At 34.0% G+C, this 22,941-nt stretch overlaps 1 protein-coding gene across 2 annotated transcripts in view; it reads left to right on the top strand.

The window, feature by feature from the left end:
• The first annotated feature begins 5,015 nt into the window (after positions 1-5,015).
• Positions 5,016-22,941, top strand: part of LOC140148323 (uncharacterized) — a 291,837-nt gene continuing 273,911 nt past the window's right edge. For both annotated transcript variants that reach the window (XM_072170234.1, XM_072170232.1), the window contains exon 1: positions 5,016-5,270. The gene's annotated coding sequence lies outside the window, so the exon portion shown is untranslated. The remainder of the gene's footprint in view (positions 5,271-22,941) is intronic.

The raw sequence follows: 22,941 nt of genomic DNA, 5'->3' as shown, positions 1-22,941 counted from the left end.
AAATTAAAGGAAGGTGACCTGATATATTTGGAAAATCAAATTCTTTAAAACTTACGTATAACATAAAATGTCATCCCTTTCAAGCACTCATGCAAAAAGAAAATGTAAATGTTTTTTGTAAATGTGACTAATTCCTAATTGAATTACCGACATTTATACAGTGTGATATTGGTAGTCTTTAGTGTTTTTATTAATGATAATCATCATGATCATGTAATATATTGATTTCAAGTGAAAGGCCCCATTTTTCTCATAAACATATTGAAATTAGAAGTTCCAACTCAGTGCCTATAATTGAGACTAATTCGGCAGTTTTTTTGATGATTTCATCGGAAATACACCGATTTGGAACGCCAAATTTCAATATATTTATGAGAAAAATATGATCTTTCATCTGATACCAAAATCAGCATTTTGATGGGGGATGAGATTTTCAATCAGGTTACCCACCTTTAAATAATTATAATGATTTAATAATAATAATAATAATAATAATAATAATAATAATAATAATAATAATAATAATAATAATAATAATAATAAGTAAATAATCATAATTGTTATTGATAAGACCCATGCATTCTACCATTTACACTATTTTACTGCAACACCTAGTACCACTGACGTTCACTGACGTCTAACTTATTTGTAAGTGAGAGGTTTCCATTTACCAATATCGTACGCCTTGCGGCTTACGCTACAAAATTCCTTTGAACTCACGTGACGAAAAAGTGCTTTTGCACAATTAGGCTCATATCGTATTGGCAAAACTCAATCACTGGAATATCATTAAGAGTAGCGTACTTTCGGCCTACCAAATAAACTTTTTTAAATTGTTCATTATCTTGTTTCTCAACAGAAAATAATTAAATCGCATGGCATGTGTCTTGGGGAAATTATTGATGTACTCACAATAATGGGAAAGAGGTCAGATCAACGACACCTCCATAATTACACGTTTTTATTAACATGTATAAATAGTTTAAATGAGGACGTTATAGAGATTGTTTTTGCCTGAGGTGCAGCCATATTGTGCATTCTAAAGATAGGTGATCAATATTTAACCAATGATTTGGTTTCTTACTTGCTGCTTTTGAACGAACGATTCAGCTCATTGGTCAAAAATGTATCACTCATCGCTCGCGAATGGGAGTATAGAGTAACTATTAGAATAAAACTGCAAATTGCGAAACTGTTAAAAGCGTCATAACATAACAATAATATACATACAAATTAAATAATTATAATAATTTAATAATAATAATAACAACAACAACAACAACAACAACAACAACAACAACAACAACAACAATAACAATACTAATACTTTTTCTACTACTACTTCTACTACTACTACTACTACCACTACCACTACCACTAATACTACTACTACTACTACTATTAATAATAATAATAATAATAATAACAACAACAACAACAACAACAACAACACTAATAATTTTTACTACTACTACTACTACTACTACTACTACTACTACTACCACTACCACTACCACTACCACTACCACTACTACTACTACTACTACTACTACTACTACTACTACTATAATAATAATAATAATAATAACAATAGTAATAATAATAAAATAATCATAATTGTTATTGATAAGACCCATACATTCTGCCGTTTACACTATTTTACTGCAACACCTAGTACCTAGCGTAGTTCACTGACGTCTAACTTATTTGTAAGTGAGAGGTTTCCGTTTACCAATATCGTACGCCTTGCGGCTTACGCTACAAAATTCCTTTGAACTCACGTAACGAAAAAGTGCTTTTGCGCAATTAGGCTCATATCGTATTGGCAAAACTCAATCACTGGAATATCATTAAGAGTAGCGTACCTTCGGCCTACCAAATAAACTTTTTTAAATGGTTCATTATCTTGTTTCTCAACAGAAAATAATTAGATCGCATGGCATGTATCTTGGGGAAATTATTGATGTACTCACAATAATGGGAAAGAGGTCAGATCAACGACACCTCCATAATTACACGTTTTTATTAACATGTATAAATAGTTTAAATGAGGATGTTATAGAGATTGTTTTTGCCTGAGGTGCAGCCATTGTGCATTCTAAAGATAGGTGATCAATATTGAACCAATGATTTGGTTTCTTACCTGCTGCTTTTGAACGAACGATTCAGCTCATTGGTCAAAAATGTATCACTCATCGCTCGCGAATGGGAGTATAGAGTAACTATTAGAGTAAAACTGCAAATTGCAAAACTGTTAAAAGCGTCATAACATAGTGTTGCTCTTACCAACATTTGGATGGATGCTGTTTAAAAAATATGGTAACCCTAGTAGTTTTGGAATTCAACATTTTTTTCAATTAACAAATAGTAATAATCTAATAACAACAAGGGAATGGTATGATGCTCCAGACACGACTTCAGCTTTGTTTTTCAACGTGTTTTTTTTTAATTTATCCCAGGGCATAATCTGTTTCCATGATAAAATCACACAGGGACATTAGCAATAAGCATGATTTATGTTACGGTAGAAATTTGCTTTTGTTGTTATTGAAATGCAAACAAACGTGATCAATGTTGAAACAAAACCGATTTTATCCACCAGTGCAATTCACCATTGTCTCTCATTACTTAGATCATACCTTACACTTAGTTCGCTTAAGGCGGGATGATTGATGCCTCGTTTCTAGGGTTGAAGATGAGAACTGTGTTGCGAGCTAAAAACAAATTGCGGATATTAACTTTCTCTTCAAATATTAGCTTACTTGCAGGACGGGAAGAGATAGCGCATGGCGAGAAAAGTGTTTTACATGCGACGACATGTACCCAAATAAAAAGCTGTAGAGCTAAAATAAAGATCACAGGGATGACAAGATTTCTTTAAAATCTGATAATGTATTATTTTTTATGCCATTGAAGAGTGACTTTGAACAGGTTGTGTGTAAAATTCTAACATGTGGCCACACACGGTTGACTTTAGAACGCCTTGTTTGCTTCATTTATACAAAGATTTATCAGGATACACAGGTGTATACAAACTATACATGTATACTCTCCAGGTGTATGTGTACGTTTAGTTGAAGATAAGAATTTCACAGAAATATATACCCATATAATACAGGCGTAGCTATTTCTAGTGTAGGTGTTTACATTCAGAACGCCCTCTGTTGACTTCCACAAAAATCCAACTTCCAAAACATTTGTTGTTTTAATTTTGTGATATTATGTAACTTGTGGCACCTGTTTGAAAACAATATTGGTATTTTTGCTTTGTAACCAAGAGTTAATGAATAAAAACAAACTTTCTCCATGTAAACTATACAGTCCTTTGCCTGTCAGTTGTCCAACTCAGACCAACAGAGGGCGTGCCAAATGTAAGCAAATGTCACCTCATTTATACATTTCATGACTCTACCATTTGATAACATGTACAGTAATATCGGTGGACTTTGCTAAAACGCAATGCTAACAAAAGCAATATTTACTCCCTATTCCAGAAAAATACAGAACTAATTTTTTTGGATTAAAAAATATTATTGTTATATTAATAATTTGCAAATATCATTTGCTAATCCCTAGATTAGAAATACACCTCTTTTTACAAAATAAAACTCACGTTATGTATAATTTAAACTGTTTTAACAGTTAATTAATTAAAATTATCTATAAGATAGAAGAACATTTAACATTTTATTAGCAATTGTTTATATAAAGACGTTACATAGATTGTTTTTTCAAAGCTGTAGCCATTAGTGCCTGCTCAAGTTATGTGATAAAGTTGTGACCAATGATTTGGTTTCTTACCTGTTGTTTTCGAAGGAACGATTCAGCTCATTGGTCATATGTATCGCTCATCGCTTGCGAATGATAAATATATAAACTGGCCTCAAAAAGAAACTTATAATTTTTCACAAGGTCATATCTTAAAATCCTCTCCATAAAAATGAAAAAAAATTGCACACATGATTACTTCAATACTCTACTCTAAACACTGGTCAGTAACCAAACAATTGTCCAACTGACACAACAGCAAAATGCACTGACATGCAACACCTTCCTGGACCACATTCACAGCACAACAGATTTCTTTGGCTGGGTTCCAATTATTCGCCTGTGAATGTGATCCCGGAAGCTGTTCCGTGTCAGTGCATTTTACTGTTGTGTCAGTTGGACAACTGCTTGGTTACTGACATGTGTTTAGAGTAGAGTATTGAAGTAATCCTGTGTGTATTTTTTGTTCATGTACAGGCGAATAATTGGAACCCAGCAAAAGAAATCTGTTGCACTGTGAATGTGGTCCATGAATGTGTTCCATGTGAGTGCATTTTGCTGTTGTGTCAGTTGGACAACTGTTTGGTTACTGACCAGTGTTTAGAGTAGAGTATTGAAGTAATCCTGTGTGCAATTTTTGTTCATTTTTATGGAGAGGATTTTAAGATATGACCTTGTGAAAAATTATAAGTTTCTTTTTGAGGCCAGTTTAGTAACTAGTAGTGTAAAACTGTAACTGTAACTGTACATGTAGTACTTGCTTGATCGTTTAAATTAAAGTACATGCATATGGAAAGCCAAATTGCATGATTACCAGAGTATCCAGTAAACATATGGTAAAGGGTGTTATTACGGTAATAACACATACCAAACAGAAAACAAATTCAATTCAGCAGTTTGTAGCGGAATTTGCTTCCCAGTTTAGATTTAGTACTTGATATTTATAATCAATTTTCAATATTTCCCAATATTACTTTCAATGAAATCATCATATATCATGATGCATTAACATAAAAACATCCACAACTTTATCCATCACTATAGTGAAAGCTCGTCCCTGTCGACAAATGAGCACGTCCACAATTGATCGTAGTTCAGCTGCAGTAGAGACAGTTGCGCGGCACACATAAACAAGCTTCACTTAGCGTTTATATACACGTAAGCAAAAGGTCGTCTAACATTGACCATAATATTGTGATTTTAAGCAATTTAAAAACAGCTCATTGCACCGCATGATAGAGTGTGATGTCAGTGATATTTGAGTAACCCAGACGAAGAAAACGCCGGAGTTATCAAAGCTGACCCTTCTCTTTTCAATCAATTTCCTGTGAGTTAGTGATATATTCAACGGTGACTAGATCCATTCAATGGACGAGTGAATGCCAGAGAGTGAGCGAGTGCTGTTGCTGTGCTATCTCACACCGACCCCATGCAGGAACAAGTGACTTTACCGTCGTGTACCATTTAGCTGAAACACGTTGGAATTAACCTGGCAATAATTTGTAAGTTTTATGATTTTATTTCATTATCACTATTTAATAATGCGTTACAAAATTGTGATTTTATTTCAAAAACATAAATCTTTCATTCGTCCAAAATGTCAATTTCATAAATAGAAATATGTAAAGAGTAAAATAAACTTGGTTTGTAATGTTTTTAAAGGAAGCATAGTAGTAGAAGTAGAGGTATAAGTTCAAAGTAGTAATAGTATAAGAGTGGGTGACGTAACAGTACTAGCAGAAACCGCAGTATTTATTCCAGTCGGAATTATCGACACTTTCTATTGTACTTTCTAAATGAAGTATTTTTGAGAAAATATGTTTGTGAGGTTATCCAGGTACCGGAAAATCAACAGCGCGATCAAACTTGCTGCCTTCGTTTGCCATTAACAACCTATGTCCTCTTGCGAGAAGATGAATTATACGATGATGATAACGATGGTGATGATAATGATGATGATGATGATGATGATAATGATGATGATGATGATGGGGATGATGAGGATAGTAGTAGTAGTAGTAGTAGTAGTAGTAGTAGTAGTAGTAGTAGTAGTAGTAGTAGTAGTAGTAACAGTAACAATAATAGAATAAACAATAAAGAAGATAATATAGTAATAATAATAATAATAATAATAATAATAACAACAACAATAACAACAACAACAACAACAACAATAATAGTAATAATAATAACAACGACAACAACAACAGCAATAATAATGATAATAATAACCAATACTTATTTAGTGCAAAATCGTACCATGCAGATGGGCTCATTTGAAAAACTAGAATTTTTATCAGTACAAATAACAAGCATCAATCTATAGCTCAAGATACATAAGCTTGGTTACATAAGTACTGTTTCGCTCTACTCTCGGTCAATGTATTTATTAATGTCAACATATACACATAGATTTACCATGGCTTAGTTCATTGATTGAAGCAGCTTTTGAAAATAAAACTATGAAGAGAATGCCGCCTCCAGCCGATTAAGAAATCTTGTCTTCCCTACTATCTCTTTACCTTAGGCAGTTGAAATATGACTATACACATTCCCTCCGAACTCAAAGGAATAGTCAGAAACACAGCATGCATTGCCATGCAGCAGAATCTTAAGTCGACTAATGGTGGATAGGTAATGCTCTAGTGGAATAAACAATGTGAAAAATGAGATTATGCATTTGTTACAGCTTTTTTCTGTTAGTACTGAAGTGTAGAGTTGCAATTGTAATTATATATTACCCGTAAATCAGATATATTGCTATGCTAGCGCGGTAATTATATAGACAAGGGCGATCCTCAATGCTTATATCTCTTTATTGCATTGCCAGATACGTTAACGAGCTACTGGTTTATTTATATACTTGTGTCAAGTTAATTTATAAAGGTTTATTTTAGATAATGTCGCATATAAATTATAGTGATTTACAGGAATTCACAACATGAATAGATATTAGATGAAATAATATTTAACAATAATACTTATAGTGATAATGATGATAAGAATAACAATAATATACATACAAATTAAATAATTATAATGATTTAATAATGATAATAATGATAATAATAATAATAATAATAATAATAATAATAATAATAATAATAATAATAATAATAATAATAATAATAATGATAATAATAATAAATGTAATATTAATAACAATACTACTAATACTACTACTACTACTACTACTACTACTAATAATAATAATAATAATAATAATAATAATAATAATAATAATAATAATGATGATGATGATGATGATGATGATGATGATGATGATGATGATGATGATGATACTACTACTACTACTACTAATAATAATAATACCAATATTTTTTCTATACAGTGCACAACTTATAAGTTCCCCCTAATGCTTTTTGAAATAAATCGAAACTTATTTAACGAAATGTAAAATTGTAAACAGTTATGAGTAACCTTATTTGTTTTACAAATCTGGGCCAATTTGTAGTGTCACACATCATTGCGTTTGGCCACAATGGTTCATTATGTAAAAAAAGAGGGAGTTTTAAAAGTTGCACCTGAGTCCATAGGAGTCAATTGTCAAACAATACAGTATGTTAGGCCTGTCCATGAAATGAAACTTAAAGTCTAGACGTTTAGTAGGGGATGTGTCCTCCTGCACTGTTGACAAGTGCATTGCAACGTCGCCGCATGCTGTTTATTAAATTCCGGACCCGTTGCTGGTCCATGTTGGATTGCTCGGGTTAGCTCTTGCAGTGTTGTGTTTTCATTGATAAGGTCCCAAAGATGCTCAATGGGGTTCATGTCAGGAGATTTTGCTGGCCAATCCATTCTTTCAATACCCTGATTCTCCAGGTATGCGTTCGTTATCATGGCACGATGAGGTGTAGCATTATCATCCATGAATATGAAATCTACACCAATAGCACCATGGTAAGGAACAAAATGTTGTGAGAGGATTTCATTAACATAACGAGCGCCATTAAGTCGACCTGGAACTTCTACCAGATCGGTTCTTCCATTGCTGCTAATCCCCCTAAAACATCACACTCCCCCATGATATTGGTCAACATCTCTTCTCCAGTACGTCTCCACACGCGGCATTATTAAAATGTGACTTTTCACATGTGATGAACTATTGGCGATGTGGTCTATTCTCACTGCAGTACATATCCCTTCCATCTCAGACATTTATCATTAAAAAGAAAAGAATAAAACACGTGCTTTGCTTTTGAAGAAGAAGAAGAAGAATACCAAAGATTAAGTTTTCTTTTACAAACACATGAATATCCCTGGCCTACTGTATTGTTTGAGAATTGAGTCCTATGGACTCAGATGCAACTTTTAACACTGTTTAAAACGGTCTCCTTTTTTTACATAACGAACCATTGTGACTGAACACAATGATGTGTGACGCTAAAATTTGGTCCACATGTGTAAAACAAATAAGGCTACCCATATCATTTTACAGGTTTGCATTTCGTCATTAGTTTTTGATTTTTTTTTTTTTTTTAATGTAGGGGGGAACTTATAAGTTGTGCACCCTACTACTACTACTACTACTACTACTACTACTACTACTACTACTACTACTACTACTACTACTACTACTACTACTACTACTAATAATAATAATAATAATAATAATAATAATAATAATAATAATAATAATAATAATAAAAATAATAATAATAATAATAATAATTAAATAATCATAGTTGTTAATGATACGACCCATGCATTCTGCCATGTATACTATTTTACTGCAACACCTAGTACCACTGACGTTCACTGACGTCTAACTTATTTGTAAGTGAGAGGTTTCCATTTACCAATATCGTACGCCTTGCGGCTTACACTGCAAAATTCCTTTGAAATCACGTAACGAAAAAGTGCTTATACACATTTACACATATCGTATTGGCAAAACTCAATCACTGGAATATCATTAAGAGTAGCGTACCTTCGGCCTACCAAATAAACTGTTTAAATTGTTCATTATCTTGTTTACTCAACAGAAAATAATTAAATCGCATGGCAAGTGTCTTGGGGAAAGTATTGATGTACTCACAATAATGGGAAAGAGGTCAGATCAACGACACCTTTATAATTACACGTTTTTATTAACATGTATAAATAGTTTAAATGAGGACGTTATAGAGATTGTTTTTGCCTGAGGTGCAGCATTCTAAAGATAGGTGATCAATATTTAACCAATGATTTGGTTTCTTACCTGCTGCTTTCGAACGAACGATTCAGCTCATTGGTTAAAAATGTATCACTCATCGCACGCGACTGGGAGTATAGAGTAACTATTAGAGTAAAACTGCAAATTGCGAAACTGTTAAAAGCGTCATAACATAGTGTTGCTCTTACCAACATTTGGATGGATGTTGTTTAAAAAATATGGTAACACTAGTATAGAATTCAACATTTTTTCAATTAAAAAATAGTAATAATCTAATAACAACAAAGGAATGATGCTCCAGACACGACTTCAACTTTGTTTTTGAACGGTTTTTTTTACTATTTATCCCAGTACAGGGCATATCTGTTTCTATGCTAAAACCACACAGGGACATTAGCAATAAGCATGATTTATGTTACGGTAGAAATTTGCTTTTGTTATTATTGAAATGCAAACAAACGTGATCAATGTTGAAACAAAACCGATTTTATCCACCAGTGCAATTCACCATTGTCTCTCATTACTTAGATCATACCTTACACTTAGTTCGCTTAAGGCGGGATGATTGATGCCTCGTTTCCAGGGTTGAAGATGAGAACTGTGTTGCGAGCTAAAAACAAATTGCGGATATTAACTTTCTCTTCAAATATTAGCTTACTTGCAGGACGGGAAGAGATAGCGCATGGCGAGAAAAGTGTTTTACATGCGACGACATGTACGCAAATAAAAAGCTGTAGAGCTAAAAGAAAGATCACAGGGATGACAAGATTTCTTTAAAATCTGATAATGTATTATTTTTTTATGGCATTGAAGAGTGACTTTGAACAGGTTTTGTGTAAAATTCTAACATGTGGCCACGCACGGTTGAATTAAGAACGCCTTGATTGCTTCGTTACAAAGATTTATCAGGATACACGTAAATTCTCCGTGGTCTGTGTTTGTTTGTGTACTACATTTGGTTAAAGATAAGAATTTCACAGAAATCTTCGTGATTTGTACCCATTATACATACGAAGCTATTTCGAGTGTGGGCGTTAATAATGAACCATAAAGTGACATTGTGGGTGACCTTTTGTTGGTGATGTCTGAGTACAGTTGACATTATCCTTGATAGATTAACAATCAAAAAATATGCTTCATGTATAGATGAGGTGACCGGTGACATCATATGTTTAATTCAGAACGCCCTCTGTTGACTATCACAAAAACCCAACGTGCAAAACATTTGTTGTTTTTATTATAGCTTGTGGCACCTGTAATGAAGTTTGAAAACACTTTTGGTATTATTTGCTTTAAAACCAAAAGAGTTAATGAAAATAACTTTCTCCGCGTAAACTATACAGTCCTTTGCCTAGCAGTTAGGTTGTCCAACTCAGACCAACAGAGGGCGTGCCAAATGTAAATAAATGTCACCTCATTTATACATTTCATGACTATATATCATTTGCTAACATTAACGACAAATGTGCGAACATTATAGTCTATATAGTCTATAACAAAGGCGACAAGTAGGAACTGCATGAAATACCGTGTGTGAGACTTTTCTGTTTGATGGAGGCTCATGGAGCCATACACCCGTACCCAAGACACTTGTGATTATGTTTTATTTTTTTGTCTTGTGCTTAAGAATTGACTAGCATAATGAGTTGACGGAAAACAAGCCGTCAGAAACGGCGTATCTCTATAGGTAGATAAAGCTGCCTTGAGGTTATTAGTAAGTATGACAATATTAAAAGAGTACTGTTACATCAATTTATATCCTCCTGAGGGATCTATGTTGATAATAACAAAGGACGTATCAAGCACTATTTCTTTACTGGTTATTGAAACACGAGGGCATTCCCGATACATCGATAGTTAACTTGGGCAAAAACCATACCGCAGCTATTAGTTTATTACCCTTCTATGTAGATACATGTACATCTTCTAGCCTATTCCAACCAACATGAGTATTGCAATGACAGATCGCTGAATGAAATACTCTAAAGGGACGTGGCTGAATTTTGTACTTTTCTACCTGTCAAGGTCATAAAGATAAAAACCATGTGAAAGATAAGTGACAAATTGAGTTCTTAAATGGAATAATTATACTTTAATAATTTACCTGCATAGAAATCAATTGAACTTTGCAATATCGAGACCTAAAGGGCCAATACTCTGTTTCTACCCGTATTCATTATTAAATTCCTAAAGTGCCAAAAGATAATGCTGTCAAACAATTGTGAGTCTTCCGTCTGCACTTTAAAGCATATTATTATACAATCCAATCTAGAATGGTTGACATCCTATTGTTTTTGCCCCGAAGGGTTGTCTTCAACCAAAGATGTGTATAATTATATTATTTATTTTATTTTTTTTTATTTGACTTATCGCAGTGATGGTGTAAGCCTTAAAATTCAGGCAGGGATGAGCATAATTTGTTCCAGCTTAAGGGCTGGGGTATGAACGTTTGGACAGTATTTATTTTGGGACATCAGAGCACATCAGACATATCGAATTGCATTCTGAATACGAAGAATGTCATTCTGATATCAAATAATTTTCATTTTTGAAATTCACAATTTAATACACATTTTATGGCAAATCATTAAAATTGATATTTTGATATTTAATAGTACTTGAAGTAAACTTTATAAATCTGATGATTTATACTTAAAGTGTATGTAGGTGGGATGAAAAGCCGACGATCAATTGAAAATTTTGACCTTTCGTATTGAAGATATGGATTTTTTCCCCAAAACACCAAAAAAAAATTGGTCTTTTTGGGACAAAAATCCATATCTTCAATATGAAAGGTCAAAATTTTCAATTGACCGTCGGCTTTTCCTCCCTGCTACATACACTTTAAGAATATATCATTAGATTTATATAATTTACTTCGAGGACTGTTATATATCAAAAATTTGAAAAATATCAATTTTTATAATTTGACATAAAATTTGTATTATATTGTGATTTTCAAAAAATGAAAATTATTTGATATCAGAAAGACATGCTTCGTATTCAGAATGCAATTCGATAGGGGTCTGAGGTGCTCTCATGTCCTACAAAAAATACTGTCGAAATGCAATAAACGCTCATTTTAGATCCCTTAACGGAGACATTTGCGAAAAAAATTTCAATTTCAGACTATATTAGCCCAAAATGAAGATGAATTTGGCTATTTGATGGGTTGGTGCGCGCGAAGCCCGTCAAGTTGGCAAGTTTATCCTATTTTGGTCCAAAACACGAAGTTTTTCAGGCTAAATATTGAGATTCATTAAAGAAAGCAATCCAGGTCAATTATTGTTCTTTGCATATGACGTAAGTAAAAAAAATTCCTGATTGAATGCACCGAAATTTATCCTGTATGGTCCATATACAGACAGCCACCAGATCATTCCAATTCTCCAGGATCGTCTACTCAACAGTGCAGCTTGTATCGGGATCAAAGAACAGTGGAGGCTATATTTCTTGAAGGCAAATGTCTCTTGATAGGAACTTTCTAATGAAAGTATGATATGCGTCGGAAGTTCCCAACACATGTCCGCACCTTTTCTGAGGAATCGGTTCAATTTGAAGCGACACACATACTTAACTAATTTTAATAGTTGCGGTGGAAGGTACAGCGAGTTGAAACACGATAGTTTGTACCTAGTATCAGTACCTGTCTTTAATATTCCTTATCTTCAAAGCCATTATCAAGTGTCTGTGCATTGTATGTTCAAGTTTTCAGACGTTATTCGATAATCTGAAAGAACGGAATGGCGATGATTGCTATCAGTTCAAGCCAATATCTAGCAAGCAGCCCACGGGGGCGGTTTGAAACCCTAAGCATATCCACACGACCTCTTTGGGATAAAGTTACGTGTGTTACTTTATTATATAACTTAACACATCTGCCGGGTCTTTTTTTTACCTTCACTTATTACTAGCCATGTAAGAAACTCGTAATTTCGGGCTAAATGTCTAGAAAAGCCTGTAGTGTAACGAAGTGACCGTGGTTTTTCCAAAGACATGCCGATGTATTTGAATGTCTCATTCGCAAGGTAGGTGTAATTGCTTCAAGCCGGGATCAACACCGTTTTTCCACTGTGGGTTGTGCTCATCTGAAATAAATCTCAATCGTAATGATACGCTGGAAACTATTTTCTGACATGTCTATGCTGAAAATTACACAACACGTACTTTGTAAATTAAGTTTTATTTCAATTGAAAGTCGGTAAATTAGGATTTTGTTTTGTGTGAGGACTTCGGTTGTTTGTGTATTTGTCAAAATGTACAATAGTTCAGTTGTAATTTACTTATGACATTTTCATAGAAAGTTGCCCCAGTACGGAAGCATTGGTTTCCAATAAGGACTCTCTTTTAATGCAACCCAGGACGGATTAGTACAGTCGGGAGGTTTTCACCATGTTTTCGAAAGTGGTTAAATTTTGGAAAAATTCAGGCAGGGATGAGCATAATTTGTTCCAGCTTAAGGGCTGGGGTATGAACGTTTGGACAGTATTTATTTTGGGACATCAGAGCACATCAGACATATCGAATTGTACGTTAATACGGGGAAAGTGGTTAAATTTTGGAAAAATTTGGAGGATTTCAGCTAGTTTTTGTATCAAGTAGCAAATGTAATGTTGCCTGTCATAATGATTACTGTATGTTCATTCGTTCTCAGCTGTACTTTCATATCTGAGTAATTAATTATGTCGAGTGCAAATGGGAATACATTAGTAACCCTTTTCACTTTATATATAATCTATAATTGGCGATAAAAAATGTATTGCTTTTGAATCAGAAGATATACAGGTATTCATAATAATTATTTATAACACGGCTACAATGTTGAATAACAATATTCAGTCGGATTTTTAACAAGCTTTGCTTTGGGCAGTGATAAGCATCATGCATGTTGTTGTGATTTTAAGCGCTTTTTAAACTGTCAGAGTCGACTTACTGTTTCTATTTGTCTCTGGATTTTTCTGTTTTTACCTCAGGATCCGTATTTTAAGTGTATGTAAATCTTTAATTAGACTCTGAAAACAACTTTTCATCGCAGTAATTGTTTTTCACTTAAAGCATGGCATAATCGCAATCGTTTCATAATTATTCGTATTCAACCGAGAATGGTTTAGTTTCAGGGGCTTGAATTTTAATATGAATTATGTATGAATCGATTAAATTAATCTGCATGAAATCTTTTGTGTTTCAAGCAAAATTGTTCTCTCATATTAATATTTTGCAAAAATCATTTGCTAATCCCTAGATTAGAAGTGCACCTCTTTTTACAAAATAAAACTCTCGTTATGTATAATTTAAACTGTTTTAACAGTTAATTAATTAAAATTATCTATAAGATAGAAGAACATTTAACATTTTATTAGTAATTGTTTATATAAAGACGTTACCACAGATTGTTTTTTCAAAGCTGTAGCCATTAGTGCCTGCTCAAGTTATGTGATAAAGTTGTGACCAATGATTTGGTTTCTTACCTGTTGTTTTTGAAGGAACGATTCAGCTCATTGGTCATATGTATCGCTCATCGCTTGCGAATGGTAAATATATAGTAACTAGTAGTATAAAACTGTAATTTGCGGAACTGTTAAAAGCGTCATAACATAGTGTTGCTCTTACCCTTTGTGTAACATTTGCATGGATATTGCTCCCACAAATGGTAACATTAATAAAATTTTGTTTTGTAGCATTTTTTCCCATTTCAATTTTAGCTAACCTCATAACAACACGGAAATGATAAATGATGCCCCAGACACGACTTTAAATTTGTTTTTCAACTTTTTTTGCTTTCATGCTAAAAACACTCTGTGACATTAGCAATAAAAATGATTTATGTTAAGAAATAAACCCATCACCATGCAGTGTTTTCAAAATTGCTTTTGTTATTATTGAAAGGCACATAAACATGATCAATGTTTAAACAAAGCCAATTTTACCCACCAGTGTAATTTACCATTGTCTCTCCTCACTTACCTTACACTTAGTTTGCTTAAGGCGGGGTGATTGATGCCTTGTTTCCAGGGTTGAAGATGAGAACTGTGTTGCGAGGTAAAGACAAATTGCGGATATTAACTTTCTCTTCAAATATTAGCTTACTTGCGAGTTGGGAAGAGAAGCGCATGGCGAAAAAGGTGTTTTACATGCGACAACATGTACGCAAATAAAAAGCTGTGGGGCTAAAAGAAAGATCACAGGGATAAAAAGATTTCCTTCAAATCTGATATTATAACTTTTATGACATTACAATGTGACTACACATAGCCACGCACGGTTGGATTTAGAACGCCTTTATCATGATACACAGGTATACAATGTATACATGTATATTCTCCGTGGGTGGTGCTTGTCTGTGTACTACCTTCAGCTAAAGATCGGAATTTCATAGAAATCTTTGTGCAAGTGCAGCTACCGTAGAATTCCGTCTAAAAGCATATATGCCTCTAAACGAGGGGTTTTTTTAACGAAAGATATGAATGGCCAATACCCTTCTCAAAAACATTGCAATAGATTGGTCTTACAAATATACATGTTTGTACAGCCGCCTTTATCAGTAATATAGTTGTTCAAACTCCAAATAACGTTTTTGTTGAAGAGTGTCTGCCTCTTGTCTCTTGTGTCAAAAAAACCTCGTTTAGAGGCATATATATGGTCGAATCAAACCAAAAGTGTCCACGGGCCAAAAATAAAAGTCCGAAATAAAAATGTCTCCACAATTTTTTCCTTTTGCCCATTGATTGATGACATATTGGCCTAATAGGAACCAAAAGTGCCATTACTAATCTTGAAAAATAAATCCAGGACGTGTGATAGTAAATGTGATATCAAAACCCAATGTTACCTACGAATACCACTAGGATGCTTTCACTATCGCAATACTAATCAACCTAAAACAAATGGAATATTCCCATTAATGCTTTTTTCGTGTAATGTAGACCACAGGGTGTCAGGAAAATGCTAGCTCAACCAGAAAATATTTGTTTTATTTTTATAACGCGATCAATATGATCTTAGTCAATTTATGCTAGTTTATTTTTGAAAATGAAGTTTAGGTCAGTTTCTGTATTTTATTTATCAAATGAGTATGAATCAATTTACACATTGTATAAGAACGAGTAGGATATATGTTTTCAAGAATATTAGGAATTATACACATACACCTAACGCTTTATACAATGAAAAGGTGAAGAAACCCGGGTATTCGTAGGTAACATGAGCGATTTAACAATATCTATATTGAGTTTAGAGGTTTAAATTTTGCTATTATGGTAATGAATTAATAAAATGGTAGTTTTAGATCTCTTTCAGATGGTACGTCCAAATGAATAAATGCTATTACCTTAGATCAAAAATTTTTTTGATGCTTTTAGCAAGATTTTGACCACTTCATTTTGATATACAAGTAGTTAATCAACAATTTTACATAATAAATAATTGTTGAATGAATCCGTATATGGGTAATAATAGTGTCCTGGGGTACCGCTTAAAGTTTTTGACAATTAATTTCCATAGGTAGGGACACTTCATTACACATGTCATGTATTATGCTGTATTCGTAAGTAACATTTCAGTATTTGTAGGTAAGAATTAGACTTTTGGTGGATATCGCAATCAAAACTTCATTTTATAAAGCACTTTGAATGTATTATTTTCTTTATGTGCGTTTATTGATACTTTAGACCCTATCATGTATTAATAATGTCGGTTCACAGCGGTTGAAAGAGGATTGAAGTAAGAAACAAAGGCACTAAAGTGACTTTAATTTGCTTAATTGCACACAAATCGCTTAAAACCGTTATTGCAGACTTGTGAAGTCCATCTTGGAGTCAGTTACGTCTTGTGGCCTTTCGTTTGAGGGCAACTACAATTAGCTTTATACCAGGGTCCATCACTGTGTTGTCTAGATCATGAGACAATGAGAACAGTCGTTTTTTCCATGGTATTCGAAGGCAACCTTAGCGAAAACATCAAAAGTTACCTTCGAATAAATCAATTTGGACACAAATTACTCAGAAACCAGAAGGTCGGTAAACATTTAAAATGAAGCACACATGACAGTTGACAAATCCAAGTATTTATCCCTTCTAATCTTCTTTGAATCTGATTTTTCTTTCAAATGAGCAGACCGTCGTCTATTTCAGTACATATTTTTCAACAATTAAGCCGTATTCAGTTTTGCATGGGGGGCATGTATGTGAATTCACAACTTTCATTGACATATGATTTGATAGCAAACATACAGGCCTTCGTTATGTACCAATATGGGCATTGGCATGAATGGCGGTGTTTCACAATACTGTCATGATGTCATATTGTATTCGTAGGTAACATTCGGTTACCGAAATTTACCTACGAATACTTGCTTTTATTGTTGACATCTCAGAAATATTTAAACGCAGGCTATTGAAACTTGGTAGAAATAAAGAGTGTATTACCCTGCACCTATTGCTTAACTATTGTTTACTATTCTCTCACTTTGTGGAAATGACACAGCTTTTAACATGTATTCGGAGGTAATGCATATTTTTACCAAACCTACCTTTGTGCCATTTAGAATTTCTGGCAGCTAAACACAATAATAAAGATGTCCGAATGCAATGCATTTCAGTATTGGACATATCAAAGCTTGTATCAATTGCGCATTTATTAGTGATTTCCATTTTTAAAGATATATCTAGTGCTATGAAAAATTGTATTCGTAGGTAATGTAAAAAATACCACTCAAAAATTATCACAAAAATTCATAATTATGTACAAATATGTGAAAAATTGAACAGGCAATCTTTGAATACACACCTTTCAGGAAATCAATTTAGATTCAATCCAATGACTTCTTTTCATAACTGATTTAGATGTTTTTAAAAATACTTTAAGAAATATTTTGTAAAAATGGGTAAAAATAGCATGTTTTGGGGTCTCTGTGTCTAAGTTTTTCACAGAAGGGGTCTTATTATATATGGCGCGAAGCGTATGATCAAGGCGAATAAACACAATACAAAAAACGAATGCCAATTGATTAATACTTTTAAGTTATGGCTCTGAACATGCCGTGTACACTTTTCGTTGGATTCGACCATATGCTTGTAGACGGAATTTTACGGTATTTCTTGTGTGGGTGTTACTAATGGTTCAAAAGCTGCCATTGTGTTCGGCCTTTTGTTCGTGCTGCCTGTGTACAGTTGATATTACCTTTGATAGATTATGGATCGAAATATCACCCTTATCAATACAATAATTGCTATACCATTTTGTAACTTTGAAATTATTACCAACAATATGGTATGTCAATAATATACATTTGTCTATGGAAATTTGCACAGTGATCCCGGTTTTGGAAAACACACATTGAAAGCAAATGCAATAAGTAGCCCGGTAAGTAGGCACAACCGTGTGTCTATTGATGGAGCCATAAACCCGCAAAGCACTTTCTATTTTTACAATCAAATTTGACTAAATCACGGGCAATTATAAATGCTAATGTCAATGATAGAAGCAGCTGCTCAATGATGAATTGTCTTATAGCATATGTGTTGGAGGAAAACAGCATTCAAGCAGTAAAAAGTACCACTACATCACAGAGTATATCCTCTGTTTCATTTTTAGTTATTTAAACGCGAATGCATTAAAGATGCAACATAGTTAACTTCGGCAAAAATTATATCGCAGCTATTACCCTTCTCTTCAATTCATTAGTATTGCAATACAAGGTCGCAGATAAAATATACTTTAAAGGAACGTGGCTAAATCATTCATCATTTAATAATTTGCACTTTTCTACCTGTCAAGGTCATTTAAGTGAGTATAATGATGAAAATCCTGTGATAGATAAGTTACAAATTGAGTTCTTGAATAGATTAATTATACTCTAATAATACTTTATCAGGATTTCAGTTTCATTATCATGCTTTAAACTTGTCCATATTACGTGGGAGTATAGTGCAAGCATCAAATCAGATTTGTAAAAGAATCGTTGCTTCGCAGGAATTATGCACAATTTCGCGCTGATACAATACATGCTGCGCATAAATATTTGTATATAAAAAATCTTGTGTCACCGATATAATAAAAACTATGATTATTACAGCTAGCACAGGACTTTCGCTCAGGGATGAAAATGCATAGGAAAATAATTAATTTGCATGAGTTCCGAATTCTTCCTACGAATTATAGTACGTACAGTTTTTGTTTTCTATCATACTACATTACTATTCATATAACTGACGTCTACCGAAGGGTTTTTTTTTTCGGCACGCTAAAGCGCCCGAATTTACCGCCAAACGAATTTTGCTAATTATCGGACTTCCTTTGCACTCATTTTGGTCAGAAAAATTAACCTACTGAGGACCACCCAGTGGGTCAACCTCAGCATAATTTGTACTCCTCTTATTATGAAAATATTTTTAAGGGCTGTTGATTGCAATGTGTCCATGATTTTTAGCCTAAATTTGGGCAGCAAACACTTTTTCAACATTGCCTCATTGCTCAATAATAAATAATCCTCTATGGAAGCGATACAAGTATGATAACATATTAAAGTTGAATGCACCGAAAGTTATCCGCTATGTTCAATAAAGACAGCCGCTAGATCATTGCAATTCCCCAGGATCGTTTGTTCAAACACATGGGCGGTATTCAGTGCAGCTTGAATCAGGATCAAAGAAAGTGCAGGTTATATCTCCTGATTGTATTATATGAAGGCAAATGTCTCTTGATAGGAACTTTCTAATGAAGTTATTAATAAGCGTCAAAACAAAGGTCCACACCTTTTCTGAGGAAAATAGTAGCGATGTAAGGTACAGCGAGTTCAAACACGATAGTTTGTACCTGTCTTTAATATTCACCATGCATTTCAAATTTATCTTCACAGCCATTGCCCCATTTTAAGTGCCTTGGGCATTGTAATGTTCAAGTTTTCACGCGTTATTCTCTAATCTGAAAGAAGGGAATGGTGATGATCGGTATTAGTCCAATGCAATATAGGCAGCCCATGGGGCGGTTTAAGACCGTATGCACATCCTCACGACCTCACGGGGATAATGTTTCTTGTTACTTTATACACCTTTAAACATCTACAGGGTCTTTTTTAGTCTTCGCTTATTACTAGTCATGTCAGAAACTCATCATTTCATTTCGGGCTAAATGTCTAGAGAAGCCTGGATGGTAACGAGGTGTCCGTAGTTTTCCCAAGGACCTGCCGATGCATTCCAATACTAGTAACTAGTATCTCATTTGCAAGGTAGCTGTGATTCCCGGGGCTGTGATTGCTTCAAGCTGTGATCAACACCATTTTCCACTGTGATTTGTGCTCCTCTCAATACAATCTGAATCTTCAGCGTCTTAATGATACGCTGGGAACTTTTTCCTTATAAGTGTATTCTTCTGTGCTGAAGATTACACAATATACTTTGTAAACTAATTGTTACTTGAATTGTCAATCGGTAAATTATGATTTAATGTTTTGTTGTTAAACTGTAGGATGATACGGATTGGGATATTCCCAATTTTTTTAACCGACGGTGAGATACAATATTACCTTTCTTTTTAAATATTACCTTACTTGAGGGACGGGAAGGGAAGCACATGATCAGAATAGAGTTCTTTACATGCGATGACATGTACACAAATAAATAGCTGTTGAGCATCAAGAAATATCCTATCAGGTTGAAAACGTTTCCTTCAAATCTGGTAATGTAATTTTTTTCCATTGAAGAGAAATTATTCCATTTGGACAGAATTCGTATATATGGCCACTCATGTATGTATTTCGCATTGTTACAAAGGTTTATCAGTATTAGTAACAAACATGTATTATGCCTATCCCTGTTATATTTTCCGTGAGTGGTGTTGTCTGTGAGGTAAATTCTAGTGTGGGTGTTTCTAATGGGCCCTGAGGTGCCATTACCATTGCAGGTGGATTTTGCTGGTGATATTTGAATACAGTGCAATCGAAAAGTCAGCTTCATCAATACATTTCATGACTGTACTATACCATTTGATAACCTTGACAAATTTATGAACAATATGACTGTCATATTGTCTATTTGTACGCTTATCCCGGTGTTGGAAAACGCACACTGCTAACAAAGGCGATTATTTTTACAAACATGACTAAATCATGGGTAATTACAAATGCTAATGTCAATGATAGAAGCAGCTGCTTTATGATGCATTGCCTTGTACTTAAAAATTGACTAGCATAAGGAGAAAACAAGCCGTCAAGAACAAGATATCTCAATATTCAGATAGAGCAGCTTACTATTTACTAGTCTCAGCTATTTCAGTAACTGGCACACTGTTTTGTAGACAAATATGTTGATAATAACAAAGGACGCATCACCCACAATTTTCAGTACTTATGAAAATCCCAATAAAGATGGTAATAATTTGAGTTCTTGAATAAATTAAATATTGCCGTTATCAGGATTTGAAATTGCAGTTTCATTACCTTGCTCTAACCTTATCCATGTTAAGTAAAAGCATCAGAACACAAAATCAGATTTGTAAAAGAATTATTGATTTGTAAAAACTATGAGGCAGTGGTGGCACCATATCTTTTTCCGGGGGGTGGGGGTGGGGGTTATGGTAGCGAAATCTGATTAGGAAAAAATGCCTAAAATTTGGTAGTTGTTGCCTGGTGAGATAATCTGTGATTTTGCTCTGACTGGGGGAAATGTCACTATTCTCCCTCTTCTCCTTCCACTGCCTAGAGTTGAAAAATAATAAGCTTTAGATGTAATTGTGTCGCCGACAATGAACACTGTGGTTATTACAGCTAGCACAGGACTTAAAAGCAATGTGTCATTGGTTGTGCCAATATTTCTATTTTCACAAAATGGATCAATGTTCTCGCTCAGGGATAAACATGTCTCGGCAAATATTAATTGGAACAAGTCAAAGAACCCATATCATGAGGAACAAGTGATAGACATAAGATTTTGTACTTCAAAATATTTTTGTAACAACGGAAAGGCATGGGTAATGGAGCTTACCTGAACGAGGTATTATATTTACAGGAACTCGATTATGTTTGGATTAGTAAATGTCTCCATGATTGCACTGAAACATAATTATATATACATTACGTGGATGTGTAGTATAATAATTTGCAGTATGTTTTTACATGACAGAGTCAAGAGAAATATGATTTGGTATATAACATAAAAATGTTAAGTTTATTAACAAAATACAATTTAGGATAAATACAAGTTTAGGAATCAAGTAGAACAAAACATATTCAGCATTCTTTATTTCTCAATAAATTCTGAAACTCAAATAACGTTTAACTGTTGTCTTAACGATTTAATATTTTATTGTCATTATTACGTCATCATTTATTCTGTTTTATCGGTGGCTAATCAAAGAAAGATATTCAGGCTCATTGGTTAATAATAAATCGCCTTTCGCAAGCGACGTATGTATGAAACAACTTTTAAAGTTTTAAGTTGAATGCACCGCAATAACTATCCAGCCAGAATTCCCCTGGATCTTCTGCTCAAAACATGTTATGCAGTCCAATATGTATCTAGGATCAAGAACGGTGGAGGGTTATATTTTTTGATTGAAATACATCAATGCCAATATCTCTTGAGGGGAATTTTCTAATAATGTTATTAATATACGTTGAAACTTCCAACGAAGGTCCGCACTTGTGTCCATCTTTTTTAAGGAGTCACACACAATACTAATCTTTAATAGCTGTGGTGTAAAGGAAAGCGAGTTCAAACACGATAGTTTGTACCTGTTGTTGACGTTGATATTGGTCTTTCAAATTTATCTTCACAGCCATTATCCCATGCTTGTGCCTTGGGCATGGTAATGTTAAAGTTTTCACGCGTTATCAGATAATCTGAAAGAAGGGAATGGCGATGACTGCTATCAGTCCGAGGCAATATCTAGCAGCCCACGTGTATGGCAAGCCAAGGGGGCCAAAAGCGTGGAACAGCTACGCGTAGCTTCTTTCTCGTTACGAGCAGCTGTTTGACCAATCAAAATAGTCAAATTTAATCACG

This window comes from Amphiura filiformis, chromosome 3, assembly GCF_039555335.1.
Source record: "Amphiura filiformis chromosome 3, Afil_fr2py, whole genome shotgun sequence".
Lineage (NCBI taxonomy): Eukaryota > Metazoa > Echinodermata > Ophiuroidea > Amphilepidida > Amphiuridae > Amphiura > Amphiura filiformis.
This window is presented reverse-complemented; position numbering and strand designations above follow the sequence as displayed.